Source organism: Equus asinus, chromosome 20 (assembly GCF_041296235.1).
Source record: "Equus asinus isolate D_3611 breed Donkey chromosome 20, EquAss-T2T_v2, whole genome shotgun sequence".
NCBI classification, from domain to species: domain Eukaryota; kingdom Metazoa; phylum Chordata; class Mammalia; order Perissodactyla; family Equidae; genus Equus; species Equus asinus.
Window position 1 is genome coordinate 40,499,167 of NC_091809.1, and position 6,247 is coordinate 40,505,413.

The window sequence follows — 6,247 nt, forward strand, 5'->3', positions numbered from 1 at the left end:
TACTGAAAGAAATCAACAGTGACACAAATAAATGGAAAGGTATTTCACATACATGGACTGAAAGAATAAACATAGTTAAAATGGCAATGCTACCTAAAGTAATATACAGATTCAATGCAATCTTATTCAGAATCCCAATGATATTCTTCACAGAAATACAACAAAGAATCTTAAAATTCTTCTGGGGCAACAAAAGACTCCAAATAGCCAAAGCAATCCTGAGAAACAAGAACAAAGCTGGTGGCATCACAATCCCTGACTTCAAAACATATGACAAAGCTATAGTAGTCAAAACAGTATAGTACTGGTACAAAAACAGGCACACTGATCAATGGAACAGAACTGAAAGCCCAGAAATAAAACCACACATATACGGACAGCTAATCTTTGACAAAGGAGCCAAGAATATACAATGGAGGAAGGAAAGCCTCTTCAATACGGTGCTGGGAAAACTGAATAGCCACATGCAAAAGAAGGAAAGTAGATCATTGTCTTTCTCCATACACAAAAATAGACTCAAAATGTATCAAAGACTTGTAGGTAAGACCTAAAATCATAAAACTTCTGGAAGAAAATATAGGCAGTGCACTCTTTGATGTCAGCCTCAAAAGGATCTTTATAAATACAATGTCTACTGAGACAAGGGAAACAAAAGAAAAAATAAACAAGTGGGACTTCATCAGACTAAAGAGCTTCTGGAAGCCCAAGGAGATGAGGATCAAAATGAAAAAGTAGCCCACCAACTGGGAGAAAATTTTTTCAAATCATACATCTGATAAGGTATTACTCTCCATAATATATGAAGAGCTCACACAACTGAACTACAAAAAAAATAAAGAACCCAATCTAAAAAGAGGCAGAGGATATGAACACACAGTTTTCCAAAGAAATGCTGTTGGCAATGCAAACTGGTGCAGCCATTTTGGAAAACAGTATGGAGATTTCTCAAAAAATTAACACTAGAATTACCATATGACCTAGCTATCCCACTACTGGATATTTATCCAAAGAACTTGAAATCAACAATACAAAAAGACTTATGCACCCCTATGTTCATTGCAGCATTATTCACAATAGCCAAGACATAGAAGCAACCTAAGTTCTCCACGACTGATGATTGGATAGAGAAGATGGATAAAGAAAACATATATATATATACACACATACACACACAATGGAATACTATTCAGCCATAAAAAAGTCATAATTGTCTCATTCACAACCAAATGGATGGACTTTGAGGGCATCATGAAAGTGAAATAAGCCAGATAGAGAAAGACAAACACCATATGATTTCACTCACTAGTAAAATATAAACAATTTAGTGGTTACTGGGGGAAAAGGAGAGAGGGTGGGCACAAAGGATGCAGGGGCACATTTATATGGTGTTTGACAAATATTAATGTACAACTAAAATTTCACAATGTTATAAACTATTTAGACCACAATACATTTTTTTTTAAAAAGGAACTATTAGAAAATTTAAAGCAAACCACAAACTAAGTTTTATTCAATACATGTAAATAATACTGACAAGACAATAATATGAGGAGAATCTAGCAAATTAAAAGATAAGAAAACTATGTGAACAAATATATCACAGAAGAAGACAAAGGAATAGGCAATGAGCACGTGCAAAGACACTATAATCACTATTCATCAAGGAAATGAAAACTATACTAACATCATGACAAACAACGACACATCTACATTAAAATTGCAAAAACTTATAAAAACCAAAGTATTGAGGGGATATGGAGCTACTAAATCTCTCATACATAGCTGGTGAGGAAGGGTGTAAATTTGTCCAACCATTTTGGAAAACTGTTTAGCAATTTCTAAAAAGTCAATCATGCACTTACAATTCAACCTGACATTTCTACTCCTCAGTATTTACCCAAGAAAAATGTAGGCACATGTCCACACAGTGACTTGTACAAAAATACACGTGGAAGCTTTGTTACTAACAACCAAAAACTAGAAATAACCCAAATATTCAACCAATGGATAGATAAATAAATTATGTTATATTCAAGGAATGGAATACTATTCATCAATAAAAAGTAATAAATCACAGATACATGCAACTACACAGATTAATTTTAAAAACATCATGTTGAGTAACAGGAGCCAGACTTAAAGAGGACATATTGTACAATTCCATTTATATAAAGTTCTAGAAAAGCACAACTAATTTATAGCGGTGGAAATGTGGTCAGTGGCTGACTGTGGTGGGACATGGAGAATGACTGGGAAAGGAGATGAGAGAACATTTAGGATGATAAAAATGTGTCATATCATTATTGAGGTGTCGGTTTCATGAGGGCACAGTGTATGCATTTGTCGAAACTCATATAAAGTGAACTTTATTCTTACAATGGGTATATTCATTTTTTTATTTATCTTGATAAATTATATCTTGGTATAAACTTGATAAAATATTAATAAAATAAAATACATGATAAATTAGTAATAATAAAGAATCAAGAAGGATAAAGATCTGAACAAGATTCATAAATTTGAATGTATGTATATATATATATAAATTCTCATGGCATGCATCAACTAAAGAATGCATATTATTTTTAAAGGCACATAGAACTTTTACAGAATCATTTATATGCTGGTTCATAATGCGAGCTACAATACCTTTGCAGACGTTTTCCCTCATGTTTACATTTAAGACAGTAATAATACCAATCTTACAGGTTTTCTCCTAAAATATAGACAAAGGAAACTTTCAACAGTAAAAATAAAATAATCTCTTAGAAAGCTCAGAATAGATAATAAGTTCTTAAAACTGTTTGAAAAACATGTAAAGCAAACGACAAATTTACTAGTGAAACATGGAAAACTTTCCTCTGTGATGAGAAGGAGACAAAGATGCTTGCTTGATATCTCCAATCCTATTCATCATTTTACTAAATATTCTAGCAAACTCAATAAGGCAAGCAAAAGAAATAAAATAGTAAGAATTGAAAAGGAATAAACAATACTATTATTTATAGGTAACATGATTAAGTAGCTAGAAAAATCAAAGTAATATAGATAAAAAGTCTTAGGCTAATTAAGACTTAGACTAACAGAGTAATTAACTAACAAATAAAAATTATAGATGTAAGTTTTAATATTTGAAAATAATAGAGATTTCTCAGTGCTGGCCCTGTGGCGCAGTGGTTAAGTGCACACATTCTGCTTTGGCAGCCCAGGATTCCCTGGTTCGGATCCCCAGTGTGGCCATGGCACTGCGTGGCAAGCCATGCTGTGGCAGGCATCCCACATATACAGTAGAGAAAGATGGGCATGGATGTTAGCTCAGGGCCAGCTTTCCTCAGCAAAAAGAGGAGGATTGGCAGCAGTTAGCTCAGGGCTAAACTTCCTCAAAAAAAAAAAAAAGAATAGAGGTTTCTCTAATATTATACATAATCTAGATAGTTCAGAATTGAGTGTAGAGTGTGATCGGTAATAATCCCCAAAAGATCTAGAACACAGCTTCTCAAGTAGACTTCCACAAAACTAAAATGTCATGAATAGCTCATAGTGGTGCTGAGGTCTTGCTCTTCTTAGTCCTTGACTGAGTTGGTTGAGCGAGTAGCATCCATAGACTCCTATCTGGTCACCACTGGCCACCAGCAGTCTGCTCCACTAACCCTGTTGTATCACACAAATATTACCATTTTATATGTGTGTCGTGAGGTCAGGGAGCCCTGTGCTACACTTAAATTATATCTGTAGCTTTGTGTTTAGTTATAGATATTATTTTAAAGGAGAGACATTGATAAGTTACAAGGCAAATAAAAACAGTGAAGAACTTGGAAAATATTTCAAGGTAATGGGATAATTATCAGATATCATCATATATCTGAAGGGAATCTAAAGGGAGGAAGACATTTTATGCATGGTATTTGAAAGATCTTAGAATACACCCTTTACTAGGAGTGAGGACAAATATTCTAAAGATTTGAGCACTTAGAAATGGACAGAGATACTTATTTCTAATCAATGAATGCACACAACCATAAATCAGATGATGACCCACTTTCAGGGACACCGAGAAAGGATTTTTTCATTGCTTTTAAGATAAAGTATGAATATCCACACTATCTCTTGTCACTCTCCAGAGTTAATTCACATTTTGTTCCTTTCTGTTTCATAAACTTTTGTTTCAAGTCCAGAAACTTTTCAGTTTGTGGAATACATCACATTTTCTCAGCTACCTGTAGTTTTATTTGCTCATCTTTTCACATGAAATAATAGTTTTACCAACTCCGTTTATCTCTGTTATCTGGTAAATATTTTCTCTTTTCAAATATCATTTAAAACTGATGCCATCATGGAAGCCTCCAATTCATTGTCATTGATTGGACCATCTTACTACATGCTCGGAAAACTACCATTTCTAAACAGCACATTTTCAGACTAAAGCTACAGTATAAGCAAGAGGATGGATCATATCAGATTTAATCTCCTCTGTACCCCAAGTAAGTAACACACATCTGCCGCATCACAGGAAGCTAAAAAACTTATTTTATGAATAAATGAATATTTAAATGGATTAATGAATATGTTGAGGAATACTTGCCTGAATTCCCAAGGTAATTAATTCCAGACTTAATATCCTCAAATCACAAGTGTGAAATAAGCACGCTCACATTTCTTCTTCCTGGAAACCTCAGTGTCAAATTTTGTTTGCAACTTGTTCTCTTTGACTCAGAATAGTGCTAATGTTAGTGTTGAGAGTCATAGGTACCCAACATTTTGCTATCCTTGGTGCTGAAAGGGCAGGCACAGCTTTGGGTCTCAGAGCCACTTTTGAAGCTGGTCTGCATCACAGGTCAGCATCTCCAATTGTAAGTCTCCAGTTTGTGTTTTCCAGCTTCAAGGTAGCAAACATCCTCACCTTTGACAGTCCTCTGAGGAGTTCTGATTGCTGTGCTGAATGTTTGTCCTTCATTTAGATATTCCAGATACAAAAAACAGGGAGACAATACTCTCCAAGGATTTCCGTTTCTCGGGGAACAAGCTCATGAGAAAAGAAGCAATTGCTATTTTTTATTTCCCAGTTGTTTAACTTATTCCTTCAACAGAGATTCTTTCTCAATCCTAAACCTATCAATTAGTGATAAAGATTTGTTCACAGGACCACTTGAGGATTTGTGTGTATGTGTGTGTGAGGAAGATCGGCCCTGAGCTAAACTCTGTTGCCAATCCTCCTCTTTTTGCTTGGGGAAAATTGTCACTGAGCAAACATCTGTACCAATTCTCCTCCACTTTGTATGTGGGATGCTGCCACAGCATGACTTGATAAGCAGTGTGTAGGTCCACACCCAGGATCTGAACCTGTGAACCCCAGGCCACCGAAGGCAGCATGTGAACTCAACCACTATGCCACTGGGCCAGCTCAGGATTTTTTAATACAGATGCTAGTCCAGCAGTTCTAAGTGAGATTTGAGATTCTGCATTTCTTACAAGCTCCTGGGCAGAGCTATTGGATTACAGTTCACACTGCGAATAGAAAATTTTAGAGGACCAGTGGACATCCTGGCAAGTTTTATTTTTAATGTTAATAAAAATTTTAGAATAATGAACTAAACAAAGTTTTCCTTTTAAATAATATGTTTTTATTATGTATAAGTAGCCAACACACTTACTTGATTCAAAAGTCAATCTATATATAACTCAGAGTATTTTTGTAATATTTTCTTTCTTGAGGACCTCACTAATAATAATTCTACTTGCTAAATTGTATATTTAAAGAAAATATTTTATTATTTGGCACCTGTGTCCCCTATTCCTCCTTTCTTATAATTTTTCACTTTTTTTCCAAAGCTGGAATATTGATAAGTAGTCTTAGATTGCAGCATGATTCAACGTAAATTGGACAGTCACATCAGGCAAGCTCTTATAAAACATCATTAAGTGTATTAGGTTCAATTCTTTTTAAAGGAGTTTACAGTTGGATTACATTAGCATTTCTAAATTATGCCTGGATATTTAATATCACCAAGGGAGTTTCTTTACATATCAAAATCAAGGTTATACCCTACATCAATTAAGTCAAAATCTTAAGATGTGAGATCTGATTTCAATATTTTTAAAAGGCTTCTCAAACTTTAGCTTTTACAAGAATGAACTGGGGATCTTGTTCAAATGCAGATTCTCATTCAGTAAATCCGGTATATGGCTTGAGATTATGCATTTTTAACAAACTCTCAGATTTTACCCAAGTTACTAGTATATGGACCAC